Genomic DNA, 16,927 nt, shown 5'->3' with positions numbered 1-16,927 from the left:
AACTTTAAATGTTTGTTCAACTTGACAACACTTGCGCATTATCGCAAGCCTCTCGCGCTGTCTCAGCACAAGAGAGTATGCTCGTTAGAAGATTTATGTTTCCGACTTAGAATGGTCGGACAATTTAAACGCTGCCCTGCCCTGTATCGAATTCTAAGTACCGCTTAATATCCTGTAGCGAAACTTGTGAATGTATATTGCGTCGCTACTTAGCGTGTTGAACGAGTATACAGTATGTAACTTAAGAAAGGGTTGGTAAATGTATAATGTAATTAACTAGGAGACGGTAGTGTAGCGTGAAAATGTCATATTTTTCTCATCCAAATTGAGAATCACTTTGTATTGTTTAACACTCGACCGTTTTCATCAGATTTCTTAATCGGAGACCTGACCCAAAAACCCCCAAAAATGGCCCAAAAACCCCCAAAATCGACCAAAATCACAAAATTTTAGTTGGTAATATAAGTAAAATTAATAAAATACGTTAAAAAACACCATAATAATAAATAAATATCCTCATAATTATAATATTTTTATAATAAATTTAAATTAATTTTTAATTATTATTATTATTATTTTAATATAAAATTTCGTCTTAACATAACTAAATAAAATTAATTAATACCTACTAATTTCAATATAAATCTATTGTATAATAATTGTCAAATCTCGATTTGACAATTTTTATACAATGATTTATAATATGGATACAATATAAGCATGATCAATCTACTCTGAATGGCGTACATATAATACGAATATAATATATCAAGTCACAAAAATAATATATAAATTATAATTCTATTATAATTTTTTATAATACTCAAGTTTCAGATTTAATAAATTGCGAAACTTTTATTTCGACGTTTCATTAAGTTACGATCTCGATCGAGGGGCCAAAAAGTGACGTGCTGGTAACGATTCTGCAAGTGAAATTACCGCGTGTCGCGAATTGCATTACTCTTCACCGAACGACTTGAATGTCGCGAAAAGGAACGGTTCAGTAAAAGGGAGTGGAATTGTCAGTCGTATAATTTAGGAAATACGTGTGTCGGATGAGAGACAAGCGGCCCCGCAATGGAGTGCAATTTTTCAACGAGAACGTAATTTTGCCCGGCAGTCTGTAATGTCACGCAGTTCCGCGGGACAATGCGGATAACAAGCTCGAAATGTAATTTTCTCGAACACGTGTCTGTGCGTGCGCTGGTTGCACCGGCCGCTGCGCGGCGACCCGAACACCGATTCTCTGATTTGCAGCGGAAGAAAATTCTGTAAAAAGAACCACGACACCGCACAGTAGAGTATTTGGCCTGATTGACGCGCCAAAACCTAAAAATTTTATTTTGTTCAAAATGAACGAAGCTTTTTTTCTTATGTTCCTGATTAGATGTTCAAGCAATCAAGAGTAATATTGTCGCAAACGATAATAGTTTCAGAAATAAATACTAGAAACTTGCGCATTTTCGTGTTAATGAAACATGTCGAGGAAGTTACACTTGAAAAGCGATATCTCGCTTTTATCTCGCGAAATATAAAGTAGCTTTACAGCTTTTTGCTTTATTTTCTTTTGCGGTTTCGATAGAATAATAAATCGATACTTACATGTTCTTTGAAAAATTAATATGTAACGACGAATTACTTTTTGTATCCAAGAACACGTCTTTATTTCTCTTTTTTTAATATTTAGACATTGCTGTATATTGCCCATAAAAGATTAGGTGCTAAGAAGTTGTCTTAACTAAAAATACTCTGTTACTTTCATACATCTGATTTGATCAAGTAATTTAGGTATGGATGTGGTACGTACTTGGAATTAATTGGAAGAGAATGTACACCGGTATTGGTTGGAATGTTTAATTCATGGTGTTATAAAAATCGTGTGCATTTCTTGAGCAGATTTTCCAACCGTGCGCATTCTTGAAGGTATAAACTCTTCTATCTTCATCTAGATTTGTCATCGGTGTCATATTTAGTAGAATATTCCTCAACTGTCAGATGGAACCGGTTTCATTTCTGTCATCGATCATTTTATCCCATTAAAGTGAAACAAGAATGAAATCGACTGAGAACTTCTCATTTCAGGGTTATTGAAACGATATATGCCTTCGCAGACTATTATGAAATGAACTTCTTCGTACGCATATCACATGTAGATAATCGCGTGTAGTCGAAAGTACCGATAATTTCGCTGTTAAAATTCCTACAGGACGTTGCAAAGAGGAATCTGTTTCAGTAAACCGGCGCGTATAGCGTTAACTTTCTACCGTTTCAATATTCTACAAACGAATTTAATTCTCTTGATAAATTAGAGTCCGCTAATGAGCACGCTATTATGTTTAATTCGCCGGGCGTGTATCTTTTAGAAAATTGAAATGAAACTAGCCATGCCCGAAGCATTAGCAAGTCGAGCGTGAAGCAGAAATGGGAATTCGCGAGCAGAGAAGTGTTCGCTGAAACGGATAAACGTAGCGATTTAGTGTCATACCGTTACAATCTTCCATTTTACGGTGATCGGGTACACGAATAGTCCCATAGATCACGGCAATCGCCTTCGATTTTCGTGCAGGTGATAACAGGGAGCCGCGGCACAGTAAACGGTCGTTCACATAAATTAAAAATCGTTCGCGCTGGTCGAACTTCTCGTTACTTTCACCGCATCGAGGCCGGGTATCGATTCTCGTCGCTGAGATTCGGGGACACGGGCGACGAATTTGTTCCAGAAAAGAACAGGCTGAACACCGCGCCTATGTCGGCCAATGTCAAGCTCAAGCAACAGGCTTTCTCTCTCCGGGCACACGGAAGATCCTCTCCTCTCTGGCAAGGCCGTTTCCTCTATCCTTTTCACCGATGAATCTTCCGCCGCGGTCCCTGACAACGCCGTCGCGTCCGCTCGCCTCGCCGAAACGTGATTCCTCTTGTAATGTTGTTCATTTGTATCCTGCTACGCTCGCTTTCTACGAGGATTTCCGCCGCTCGATCGCTGAACCGAAAATAAATCCGCCGCTGAATCGGCCACGATAAAAATCGACGCTGTCCGTAATCTTTCTTCCGTCGGAATCGTTCCCGCGAGCTCCTCCGGATTCCTTATTTGCGGCGTGTTATTTAACCCACTCCACAGCGTTCTGTGGGAATTCGCTTTCTGTGGCTTAGAGAAAACTATTCAGGCAAAAGTTAACTACCAGTAATTTTTTCCAGATACAAGTTTGAAAATATGTATTTTCATAGCATTTTTTTACGCTGATTCGTAACAACTCATTCTTTTTCTAAGATTGTTTTCATGAAAAAGATCGAATTGAAATATCTTTACACAATTCTCTTCAGCGTCGTCTACATAAATCGCAGTCAGAATTTCTGCCCGGAAACTTTACATTGTTCGAGTTGTTCCAATTTTAATAGTAATTATTATTAATTACTATTAATTAATTATTATTATAGTAATTATTGTCACTACGGCCGTCGATGTACCTATCAGCGTTCGGAAAAATTGTATTTGGATAACGGATGAGAGATAAAGACTAACGAATAAGATTTTATTCGACGCGACGCTCTAGTATAAATATACACACACAATCGAATAAAAATTGATGTGTATATATACAAATTTATGTCTCGTTACAAATTGCTAGTGATATACAAGGCTGTTCTTCTGGTGATACAATCTTTGCTCCTCAAAATTCTGATGTGAATACAAGATTGCAAGCCTTATCATCGTTATTAACACGTTGAATGCCACGCTGGTTTTACAGAAATTGTCCGTGGCGCCACGATGGATTTTCTTTTATGTGATACATACAATGTTGAAATATTATCTACAACAGATAAGTTACAGTGTATAACCATGTTTGACATGTTAATTGCGACAGGGGCCACTGTTTGAATTGACGATGGTAATAATACAACATTTTAGATATTGACATTTGTTTGAAATTATATATATTTCTATCAATTTGGACGCGCCGGTCGCCCCCATGGCGTCACCGCCATGTTAAGTGCCGGTCACCGGTGACCCCCGTGGCATTCAACGTGTTAATAGATAAAATCTTATTCTGATAAATTTTTATCTAGATACATTTTTAGTCGATCCGATATTTATTCGATAGTGTCGAATAAAATTTTATTCGTTAGTCTTTATCTCTTATCCGCCAGACGAATAAAATTTTATCCAACTATGATAGGCCGTAGTGCCAATAAGTATCGCTGAAAATTGAATTAACTCGAACAATAATAAAAATTTCAAGCTGAGATTTTTATTGTAGTTTGTATACACGATGTTGAAGAGAATTGCGTACGAATTTTTCTATCTGATTCTTTTCGTAAAAAAAATTTCGTTGTTATCGAAAACACAATTCGAGTCAGCGTAATAAATGCTATCAAAATGTATACTTTCAAACTTTTATCTGAAAAATTATTGATAATTGATTTTCGCGCTTTTAATTATTTTTCGTGTTGTTTTAAGGTTGTAGCATAGTTGGTCGCCGAATTCATCTCGACACCAGCTTGAATATTATCGAGTGAAAAATTTGTATTAACATTTAAGATATCGAGATCATCGGAAATGTCTGAAAAATCGTGATCTGTTTTGAAATTGTATGCAAGCGTTGAGTGCGCAGCGATAGGAGCACAAAACAGAAAATAATGTTCAACGTCTACTTCTAAAAATCTGTATATTAAAATTATTATATCTAAAATTGATTCGTTTTATACTAGACCAACCATGCAGTAAGGGTATATTGCTTCATATAAGTGAGAAGATCGAATTTATTTAGATTTTGTTAGGTTTTTATTGTAAAATTTATAAAATATTATATTAAAAAATATAAAATATTATAAAACATTATATTATAAATAATGTAATTTATTCAATCATTTTCTACGGAACAGTCTTTAAAGTTTGCAGAATTGCGAAATAAGAAAACGGTCGTTTTGGTCGCGGTAGGTTTAGTGTTAATCACTTTGTAGAAATAAACGAAAAGAACATTTAGTTTTATAATGAAATATACTCGAAGATATATCGTGGATTGTTCTTTCTATTATGTCAAGAGATATCTGACATCCCCGCTTAATTACGTTTGAAATGTCATAAGAACGGTGTGATACAAAATTACGTTAATAATATTTCTACTAAAAGAATACGGTACTCATCGTTGACTGAACAAGCTGTTCGTAATCCATCTGAAAGAGATCAAATACCGCCGGTAGCAAAATAATCGTATAATTTTTTAAATTCATAAGCTGGAAGTTATGGCCGTAATCGCAATACGTCTGTGCGCAGCACAAAAGTTGGCTGATACCTGCCAATTTAGCATTTTAATATAGGCTTTGTACGAATTAATTACGACAGCTTGAAATTGTTCAGCTTATACGAAGCTCTCTTCTGACGTTCCTTTGATTATCGTTTCGGTCCAGTTTAATGCGTTTCAAGCCCACAGGCTACGAGTCGCTGACAGAGATAAAAGGGACTGCAACGCCTGGTAATGGAGATCCACTTCCGGCGTCCGCTCGGGCATCGAAATCTCCGCATTCGTAGCGAGCATCATTACAGGAACAGACAAAAACTTATTTCCTTCGTAAATAGTTTTCATCCATTCGAACTATGCAACAGGAAACTTATGAAAAATGTTGTTATGAAAACTTCAAATCGTATTTCTATTCTCTGATCTCTAATATTATCTATAATAACCGATAGAAATATTGTGGGAATCGTTGTCGCACAAATCTCAAGTCACACTCATAATCTCTAATACAATATTATGTATAATAACTAATAGAAGCATTATGGGAAACGTTGTTAGATGAATCTCAAATTGCATCTACGATGTCATTCAAAATGAATAAGATATTCAGGTTTACCTAAACATTTCCGGGGAATTTAAGGAAATTGAGATTAATAGAAGAAGAATTGCTCTTTTTTACTACTGCATCAAAAAGTGTTCGTCCGTACGAGATTAGAGGTTAGATTAATTAATGAAGATAGAGATAATTGCAGAAAAAAGTTAAAACGAATCGTCAGAGAAAGCAAGTAGTAGATAGGGAGGAATCGATATAGTAAATATGCAGAGAATAGAGAATAAATGTAATGTAAATAAACATATATTGGTCTCTACGAGTGATAAATTATAGCACATTAGAGACTCTCTCTCATCCAAACATTCATTTTTACAATATTCTGGTATACAAACGTTCCATTGTCTAATCATTGTATTTTATTTAGATATACTATCGCCTAATAGAGAACTTGACGGAAATTCTTCGATAATAGAATGTTTTGGTATTAGGACATTACAAAAATAAGCCTTCAGATATAAGAGTATAACAGATCATTTGACGTATCTAATGACTAGACCACGAAATCCTTTGTACAAAATAAAATCTTGGCGCATCAATTGCAGATTTCTTAGTTTAATAATTTGAAAAGGGTGTATTAATGTTGCTATATTCTTTAAATTTTTCTGCTATTTAAAATTTCGCCTACCGGTTTTTGTTGCAAGTGTCTGAAAGTTACAATCTACTAGTAACAATGAGAACGATTTACAAAATCTGGCTAATGATAACTCTTCACGAACATGATCAATAGCCGGTCAATTATTTTCCTGACGAACAATCAAAATTTAATTAGCCATTAATAATGTTCGTATGATATCAGCGTTTGGAAAATCCGTGCTACGTGGTTTTTGAGATCCGTCATCGTCTTTCGAGTCTGCGGTCAATGAAACGATTAGTTCGATGTCAGCTGCCGGTCGCGGTTTCTCTCATTTCACAAAGTCTGTAACGAGGCTGTCCCGAATGCTCGAGAAAACATATGTATAAACTGGTCTCGCAGGAATGGGGGTCATTTTTGTTTTCTCTTGGAGGCTTCTCTCCCTGCCGCGCCGGTTCCGTTGCAACTTTCACACGCGGATCGCAAAAGGCAACTCGCCGGATTATCAATCGTGTCAACGGGAAAAAAATCATCGAGTTCGTTCACGAGAACGGGTTACATTTTTATTGCCACAAATTAAATCAAGTAACGATCGGATTGCACACTGTTAACCGGATGGACGAGTTAACTCGTCGTTTTTCTTCGCTATCGAGTAGCTTTTCATTTTCTGATAATTCTTTGTTCATCGAAAATCTGTTACTAAGATTTTCAGTGCTCGTGTTATTATATCGAAATGTAGCTTAAAAATCTTTAATATATTCTTATATAATAATCGTGTAAACAGTTATCAGGTTACATTATTAGCAAGAGGTGTGACAACTACTTGCTTTAGTATTGAAAATGTTACTGTTGCTTAAAAACTGATTAAGAAGTTCTCAAACAAAATTACAGATTTTTGGAAAATAATTTTAACATTTTTATACATGCTTGCTTTTTTTACATCGATTGCGGTGCAATTTTTGTTACGTCGATTTTAGTTGTTTTGTGCTGTTGCGTTGTTGGTTAACAAATATTAGTTTTCTACTATTTCTTCTATTTATTCGAATTATTGTATACGAGATTATCAAATATTTTGTATAACAAATTATAAAATAATATCTCATAATAATATTTACTTTGCTTAGATGGATTAAATAATTTTTCATTCGATTATTTATTTTAACCCATAACGGTCCAGTGCCGCCATATACGCGACAGAAATCAATAAAACCGTAAAATCTGGCAGGAAACATTGGAAGAATAGACATGATTGTTTCTTTTAAAATATATCAACGAAGTTTTCTTTAAAAAATGAATATCTTTTCTCTATATTTGACACAAAAATTTTCAGTAAAAAATTTCTCTTCGTCTGAAAAACAGTCTGGACTTGGCAGTGTGTAAACTGGAAACAAATAGTTTTGGTCCCCTAAGGGTTAATTAACTATGATTTTCATTTCATTTGTAAGAATAATCAGTCCTCAAAATAATCAATAAAAATGTTAATTATTGTATAATAAATATTTTTTACTGACAAACGAAGAATTTTAACTATGCAGAATCGAAATAAAAAAACTTATGGTTTTGTAGTAAACATTGAAATAATCACAGACTAATTGACAAAACTGTGAAAGAAATACATTCTCGTGCGGTGCGACAAGAGTTTCGTAAGCCGAGAAGTAAATAAGAATTTATCGAATGCTTCTGGGCAACTTCTGTTTTTTACCGTGCTTCTCATTATGGTTGCCACAAGTTCTGCTGCAAATGTCACTACAGTTATAATTGAAATTACATTCTGTAAGAAATGGCACAGTTGTTCTGTTGCCTTTACAATGAACCAAAAACAGAATGACATAAACTTGGACAAGCGTTTGATATGTTATTTTCTTCCTTGTTTAAATCGTGTTATATGTGCTAAGAATTATTTGTTGTAAAAACTAAAAAACAGATTTTACACTTGTTTAATTTGAACAAGTATAGCTGTCGAGTGTGTCTGACATTTTTCTACAATATTATAAAATTCTAATTAAATATCAAGATAACATTTTAATCAATTGTAAACTATTTGTTCCATGGGAAAACGATTTAAACGAAAATTGTATGATACTAAAACATTTCATTGAATTTTCTGGTAAACATTTTTTAGTTTAAGCTATCTTTTTATTTTAAAAGCTATCTTTATTATGCATACGAAATTTATTATTTGCTTTTACTTATACTCGATACATACAAGCATTTACTTATTTTTATGCATATAACATGTTATGTTATAAGTGGGTGGAATATATCTGGTAATAACATTCCAGAAACAGAAGGATCTCATAATGGGTAGTAAATATTAATCTTTCACAATATTCATTATTTAACAATAGAATTGCCGAACCTGTCAAAATGACGTGTTTCAGCTATCCCACTTTTTAATTATTGACGCCGTAGAAATACTTACTAAAAAATTATTATGATATTCACACATTATCTTGCCCTTTCTTCCACCTAAAATTGAGTCATTATAATTACAATAAATTATTAGAAAATAGGCAATATTAAAACGGAATTCTAGTAATTTGTAGATTTCATTCATTTTAAGAATTTTGTTCATAATTTGATTGTAACCTGGAAAGAATTTTAATTCTTGATCGTAATTCTTTCAATTCTTATTTAATATTAGCATTACTTATTTAATCTGTTCTACTACAAACGAAATAGCGTCGACATTCATATTACATACCTTTTTCAGTGAAAGTAGATTCTTTTTAAATAAAAACAACGCGTAGGTTAAACAGTATTGATTAGGTGCTTAATGAGCAGACTGCGAATCTTTATGCGAAATAAATATTTTCTGCACTGATCAAAAGATATATGAGCCGAGTATAATTCTCTTTCTTTCTTTAATAATTTTAATCAATTGAAATTAGAGTCTTAGTTTCTTTTAATCTTTTCACTGCTTCCAGTTTCATCCATTCATTTTTGTCATAAATGCATAAAGATCGATAATCTATTAATAACTAACTGAACAATTAATTCGTGCCGACGCGCGCGAGACAGTACTAAATATCACCTAGCGGAACGATAAAAGTCTTTTCTCTTTAAAGTAACCGTTTTACTAATAAGAGAATGTTCTTTCTTCAAAATATAATAAAATGTATATAAATTAAAAATCTAGCGTTTGTGCAATTATTAATGAAATCTCACTTTGCCCATCTTGTGATCGTGCACAGTTTACTCTAGGAATAACACAGAATTACAGCAACGCGTGTTCGGGGTCGCGCGGCACCCGCGCTTCGGCGTTCTCCGTGGAAAAATCTTCTGCCGTGAATGCGACGGTTCTCGACGGTCGCTGTGAGCGATTCAATAACATTTCGTTGATAAGTTATAACGTAGCTGCGAAATGGGGAGGTAAACAGCGAGCGCAGGGACAAGAAGGGTGGGGAACGAGCAACGAAATGGGCATCGACGCCAAAAAGGGGGTGGTCGGAGGGTGGGATACGAGCATGGGAGGGGGGAAAACCCGTCGGGGAGTGGCGATCGGGGGCAAGGGGGGAGGGAAACACGCGTATTCGGCCGATCGAGAATTTTACCGGGCACTCGGGTGCGTCGGTGGCCGCGAAATATCATCGACGTCTGTGGCCCGCGGGCCTGCCGCGTCATTGGTCGCCGAAAATTAACATGCGAACGACCAGGAAATATTGGACGAATTAAAAAACCGAACGAAATGGGCGCAGAAAAAAAGGGAGGACGATCGGCGGTGGTAGGTTCTCGGCAAAAAAAACCCGGCAGGGGCGGTAGGGAAACAAAAAAATATATCGGAGGGGCTCGGGGCGGTCTCTCCTCGTGTCCCTGTCCTCCCACTGTTCGCCTCGTGTTTTTCTCGCTCCCCTTGTACGTACAATTGCTTATCCCTGGACGGCGGTGCTCCCGGCGTCCCCATCCGCGCTTGGAATCTCGTCGATCATTCGAGAATGTATTTGCTAGATTTTAATGTGCAATCGGCTGCGAACGCGGTCCTTTTCGAGGAAGCTTCGAGGGAATCCGCGCGGTGCTCGTTCTCGCAGTTTCGGTAACGTGCGATTTCCACTTGCCTCGACATTTTACAAATTCGTTGAGAAGTTCTTACGGTAAGATAAATGTATTCATTATGAAACATTTTTCAGAGGGTGTTGAGATTATTACGAATTTTATCACAACTGGAAGGTATTCTTGTTGAATATTTATATATTACTGTTCGATAGATTATTGTTTCTAAATGTCGTAATGAACTTTGAAATATTGATTTAATATGAATAATGCATAATACGAATAAAATAGTAAAAGTACAAGCGTGTACCAAGTGTGTGCAGCGTTTTCGTGTCAACAAACTTTTAATCGATATATTAGATCTACCGGAAAATTCTGTCCGATAGTGTCACTTCGAGTTTCAATCCATATGCACATGTTGATTTGAGACAGATATGACTATCTCTCTTTATCATTGCATTTACACGCATATACTCTCCTAAATAAACTGAAACAAAGATGTTTCATGTCATTATTAAGTGAGACGCGATCGTGAAAACATGGTTACCGATGATAATCCCAGACCACATGCTGCTTTGGCGACTCGTCAGAAAATCGCAGAGCTAGGCTGGGAAATTCTGTCACATCCACCATACTCCCCAGACCTAGCACCCTCCGATTATCACTTGTTTCTCTCTTTGCAAAACTTTTTACAGGAAAAAAGAATTCAAAACTGAAGCTGATGTCAACCAAGCACTAGTTGAGTTCTTCGTCTCAAAAAATAAATCTTTTTTTAAACATGGCATTTACAAGTTGCCATCACGCTGGCAAGAAGTCATAAGTAACGATGGAAAGTATACTTTACAATAAATATTATTAAATGTATGAAAATTGTGTTATATTTCAATTCAAAAACGGACAGAACTTTCCGGTAGACCTAATATATATGATATAACAGTTGGGTTAGATTATATTCTAGTTATGTTCCATAAATCGGTCGAATGGAAAATTAAAGTATATAACATGGAACAGTGTGTTCTTGCTTAGAAACACCCGTGTTCGAATAAACATATCTTTTACGACTAATTGTTACGTAACAGTATTTGTGTGATTGAATTTATAAACAAAAAAGGAAAATGTGGGCAGAATTTTTACATCCACTTGCATATGTTTTCTGTAATTTTTTTATTATATTGTCTGTGTTACTGCTTCAAGAAGGGGGTGTTGCATATTAGGTACATTTACGTTAATTCAGTGGGAACCTCGAACCTCCGCTGGTAATCTGGATCTTTAACCTTTAACTACGACAGCTATTAAAATTTGTATCCCTTCTTTGACAATTTTTCTTAAAATTATATGATCATTATGGATGAATAAATAATTGGTAGCAGTCTCACAGACCGAAAGTAGTAATTATCTATAATAGTAGTTAAAAGTGCCCAGGCGAAATTTTCATGTAAAAAGGCCTTCCTACCCCTAAAAAACGGGATCATCAATTGCACATTAAAGTAGAAACTTTAATAAGTATTTTAATATTTTGTCGAATTTTTGTCAAGTCCAGAACAATAAAAAAACGAAATCCGCACTTAATGCGGATAAAATAAATAAAACCCAATTGTCTCAAATGTTTTGAGAATTTTTGGTCTTACAGACTCAGTAAAGCTTGCCAAACTCGATGAGAAAACGATGTGTGTCAAATTTGGAAACAATCTGACAATAGGAGAACAGCCCGTTCGTTATCAACTAATAAAGTAATTTTTGTGTTTCAGGTAAAACATTCTTCCATTCGAAATCGCTATCTCTAAAATTGGTAAGTCCGAAGAAAACATTTCAAATTTCTCTTGCACACAGATGCAATTTTATATTCCCTCGTGAAATATTCTTGCTCTAGCATAACGAGAATAGCATGCAAGTAGAACGAGTAGAGTATTGAGCACCTAGTTCCAAGTAGAAACATAAATATATTCGATGAAAGCGTGATATAATTAAAACCAGCCGCATAATTTGCAACTGTGCAATGTATTGAATATTATAAATAGATTGCGAGTTTGCACACAAAACTGAGTGAGGAGACATAAAACAGTAAGATGTTATATTATTTGCAAGCCATTGAAATTAGTAACACCTGTTTATTGCAATGTAGAAAGAAATGTTTGATTTTCCATAAAAGTCTGCAGTCTAGATATGATCATCAAACGTTGTTAGAATTATAGAGAAATGATTCTGATCGTTCCTAATAATAACATTCAGAAAATTAAATGATCATTCAATAATACTAAGTTTATCATGCGCCTTAATATTTTAGTGTCATGTCTCCCAGAAATGGGGGACTGATATTATTCTTCTAGATTTAAAATCGAATTTTTTTCGCTAACATACTCGCTCAGTACGTCAACGATGACCTGCATCCACAACATGACGATTAAAAAGTACTCACTCGGTGTCATACGTCTACAATTTTCATTCCAATAAATTACTTTGATTTTATGAAAGTTTGGAGATGGCCGAATATGCAGCCAAAGTATCGAGTGTCCACTGACTGAACAAATTGCCTTACTTCGTATCACAGGTTCCTTTTCTGATATTGTGTAACCCGTCGCACTGTAGACTAAACAATAATCCTCCGAGGCGCCCCTCTTGACGAAAATCCGTTAAAACATCGCCGCCCGTCCCGGTTTTAAGCTGACGAGGCAACAATTTTAAAACAAAGTAAACTGGACTGATCGGTCCAGCTATTTTAAAACAGTAGACAGTGCCTTCGTTCGAGAGTGCGGGGTTTTAATAAAGTTGCGAGGAAAAGTTTGCGCACATTAAGGATCTCCTAGATATACTCATCTATTATTCCTTCGCTTGTTGTCCATAGGCTAAAGGGACAAAAATTTAGGAGACGCTTCCAGTAACATTTTTCTATCGTAGATTCTTAAAACAAACCGATTAAATTTCTTTTTGTCGAAAGTAATATACTATCGTTAATAGGATGCAGACTTTTATTATGAAAATTAAAATTGTCTGCATTAATTTCAAGTTGCTGGCGCTATATAGACATTTATATCTTACCGTAGAAATGTTAATAGGTTGAACATAATACAATAGTATCTTAAAATTCTTTCAATAATTTTTCTGTATTTAATTTGATGTACTCGTCATAATTTAATTTGATGTATTCGTCATAAATGCATATAATTAACAGATTAGTTTTCATGCAAATTCATAGACATTCGCTCATTCTCGTAGATATCTCTTTAATGGCAGATGGAAGGAAACTGTGATTTTATTATCCTAAACGGTCTTCTTATAAAGTATTATGTATTTATGACTTATAAGTTATAAATAGACTGCGAATCATTATGCAAATAAAAATTGCCTACATCAGTTGCACGAAATGAAAGTTAATATTTTCAACGCATTAATAATAGTGTAACAACATTCTTACGTTCTTCCAGTCTTCACTGTTCTTCATTTCACTCACCCATTTCTGCTACAAATCAATCAATTCTGCAGTATTGTCATAACAAAGGGAATCTTCCAATCTTCAAACTAAAAGGTTAGGATAGTTTCAATGAAAAGTGTGTCAAACTGACACGTGAGATCGATGAGGCTTGAAGAATCTCTCTATTTCGTGTTTTCGAAATTTACAGGGTGGTCAGTAATTGGCGTTACAACCGAACTAGGAGACATTCTACCTGCAGAAACGAGTCGAAAAATGTAATAATATTTTTTTTCAATTAAGGCTGCGTTTTCGAGAAAAATGAGTTGGAAGATGCGCCAAGTTCCCTTGGCTTGTAGCGATGACAAGAAGTAGGATTGGTATGTCATGGTAAGACCTGTGCCAATTTGTTCCTATTCAATAGTATTATTCTCCAAATTTTATATTTTAAATTAATTTTTTTTATCGAAAACGAAGCTTTTACGTAAAAACATACTCTACATTTTCGTCTTATTTTTATATGTAGAATCACTTCCGTTCCGGTTATACAACCAGTTACTGACCACCCTCTATATTATGAAATTCGCCTGTGCGCAAGAAATTGATTTCGTATTCAAATGGATTTTCGAAACGCACTTTGAGAATGCCAGAGCTCAATTGCGCAATGTGTGTTTCGTCCTTCGTTTTAACTCGGCACAGTTCCACGGATACTAGATAAATATTCGTCACTCGTGTTATCCCTCGGACGTTACCAATCACCAATTCAAACGATACTTTGCATTAGACTCGATGAAAACGTTGAACTCAAAGAACTAGGTTAAAAAGTCTGCAAAAGAGGATCAGTACCTAAGAATTTGAAGGGTTCGATCCTGACGGGGACTGAAGCTTGTCTGTCTTACCTCAGATTTCCAAAATAAACATTACACAACATTTACACATTTACACATTTACACATTTACACATTTACAACACAGAAACGAGTGATTCACATTTCCATGGTAGCAATTTTTCACCAGTGTGCGACGCCGGCATCAAACTACAGACCGAGCAGCGCAAATGAGAAACGATCGAGGGTTAAATAATTAAGGGTCGAAATTTGAATAGGTCGTCGCTGGTCCCGATAGTTTCCCGAAAGGTCAGGGGTCGCCAGTACCAGACACATTACTATTAAACTCGGCGCCTTGTCCAACCCGAATCGGCGAATCCATCAAGCGCGATTCCGCAGCGTTACAACGAGAACGCATTCCCAAGGCATTACATAGATCGATCAAGTATCCCGTGCGGCGCGGCGGATCCATTTATTTCGCCGCGGGTTGACCGGGCCAGATGGAAGTTAGACGGAGATAGGCAAGTAGCTGCTTGCCAGCGAATTATTTTCGTTCGCATAAACAAAGTCACGACTTGAAAGGGGAGTTTAAATTGTTCGCTAGTTTTACGTGCCCGCGGCACTCCGACCCCCTTCCCGCGCCCGTTCCTCGGCGCACACCCCCGTTCATCGTCCGGCCAGGCTCTATCGCTCGCCCCGCTTCGACCCCCTGTGCCCGGCATCACCCTCGCCCACCCTACGTGCCCGTTGGCTCGGTCCTCGTCGCTCCCGGCCGGCACCAGCCAACCCGGCGTTGTTACTGGTGCTGTTCCCGCTGTCCATCAGGAAAGATCCCGGGATGCGAGCCTGCGCTTGAAGCCCATTGATTAACCGTTGTCTGCTGCATGTTGCGAGTACCCCCGTAGCGAACGACAGAGAGAAAGAATCCGACGGCCAGCGAGGAAGGGAGCCAAACGAGACGCTAGCGAGGCTTGGAGCAAGCAAGAAAGATACAGGGTTTGAGGGTGAGACAGGAAGAGAAAGAGCGCGCGAGTGAATGAGTGCGTGTATGTGTGAAAGGGAGAGAGAGAGAGAGAGCACCGGTGGCCACGAGCAACGTTTTTGAAAACTTTGTGCATCGACTGCATCGTGGCCACGAATAAAATAACGCCGTGGATTATTTCAACCTCTCTCTTTCTGCCCCGAACTCTTCCTTTCGCTGTGCAGTGGCGACCAACTTCCGAGCACCCCTCAAATTATCGACGTCTCTTCGCCGTTTTCTTCGTTTTCCCTCTCTTTGCCCGGACTTCTTCCCCACCATTTATTTTGCATCGACGATACAACCTTGTCGCGGCGCGATAACCCCGTGTCTCTCGCCAGCGCCGAGACGCGAGGTGCTGCGTCAGCGAGCCGCAAGGTATTCTCTTCTTCTTCTTACATTGATCTCGAGCTGGTTAACAGGTCTCCTCGATCAGGTCGAGTGTTTTCCGCGGTACAAGGTGGTCGCGTTCGGTTTTCCAGCTTCGTGGCCGTGTGGCGGCGGCAGATTGCGGATTCTTGGCGTGTGATACAGCCCCGCGACCTAATAGTAGGACATCGTCATGTTTTCCGTATTTCTCGAAGGCACTGGTGTTCACAAATGTTTGTAGAGTACCTGTTCCTTTGCAATACGTTCACCGATAAAAGTTAAGACACTTTATGGCATAGTCGAACCGATCATAAAAACAATTTAACAAATCTTACTCGAGTATAAAGTATAAAGTTGATTTCATGCCCGAAAACGGTCCAAAGACACAGCAATTGGTCAACCCACGCTAACCGGCTCCATTGCACTATATCGTCAACGTTTTAGTATAAAATTTGATACTTTAATAAGTATTTGTCTTATTAAATTAAAAGTGCATATTATAGCGAAACGTATAACAGATCGTTTATATTGCAATACTGTTCTATTTAGCGCATACGATAAATGAAGAAAATAATACAAAGATGGAAAAACACAACAGTAAATGAATAATAACAAATTAATAAATTATAGAAAACTAAAATTAATGTTTTCGTTGACACAATAGACATCTTTATTCTATGTTAAGCAGCTCTACTATACCCGACAGTACGCATCTGTGTAACATGTTTTTTATGTTTTGCCGGTAAGAGTACGCGCGAAGACAGTGTTACTATTTACTTCTTTTTGAAATTATCGTTCTTTAACCGTAGTTCCATGCTGTTAGGTTTAAGTACTGCATAGCTCATACAACATTTATACTGCTCCCCTCCGCTGAAATTTATGTCAGGATCAGCTTTTTTA

At 36.8% G+C, this 16,927-nt stretch overlaps 1 protein-coding gene and 1 long non-coding RNA gene across 4 annotated transcripts in view; both read left to right on the top strand.

The window, feature by feature from the left end:
• qin (tudor domain-containing protein qin) overlaps positions 1-16,927 on the top strand; it is a 467,903-nt gene that overhangs the window by 249,329 nt on the left and 201,647 nt on the right. The window lies entirely within an intron of this gene.
• Positions 1-16,927, top strand: part of LOC143259712 (uncharacterized) — a 126,383-nt gene that overhangs the window by 38,354 nt on the left and 71,102 nt on the right. Inside the window, exon 2 of the long non-coding RNA XR_013033732.1 lies at positions 12,157-12,197. This is a non-coding gene — a long non-coding RNA (uncharacterized LOC143259712). The remainder of the gene's footprint in view (positions 1-12,156; positions 12,198-16,927) is intronic.

Source organism: Megalopta genalis, chromosome 6 (assembly GCF_051020955.1).
Source record: "Megalopta genalis isolate 19385.01 chromosome 6, iyMegGena1_principal, whole genome shotgun sequence".
Taxonomy (NCBI): domain Eukaryota; kingdom Metazoa; phylum Arthropoda; class Insecta; order Hymenoptera; family Halictidae; genus Megalopta; species Megalopta genalis.
Note: the sequence above shows the minus strand (reverse complement) of the source record. Positions and strands in the feature narration are given on the sequence as shown.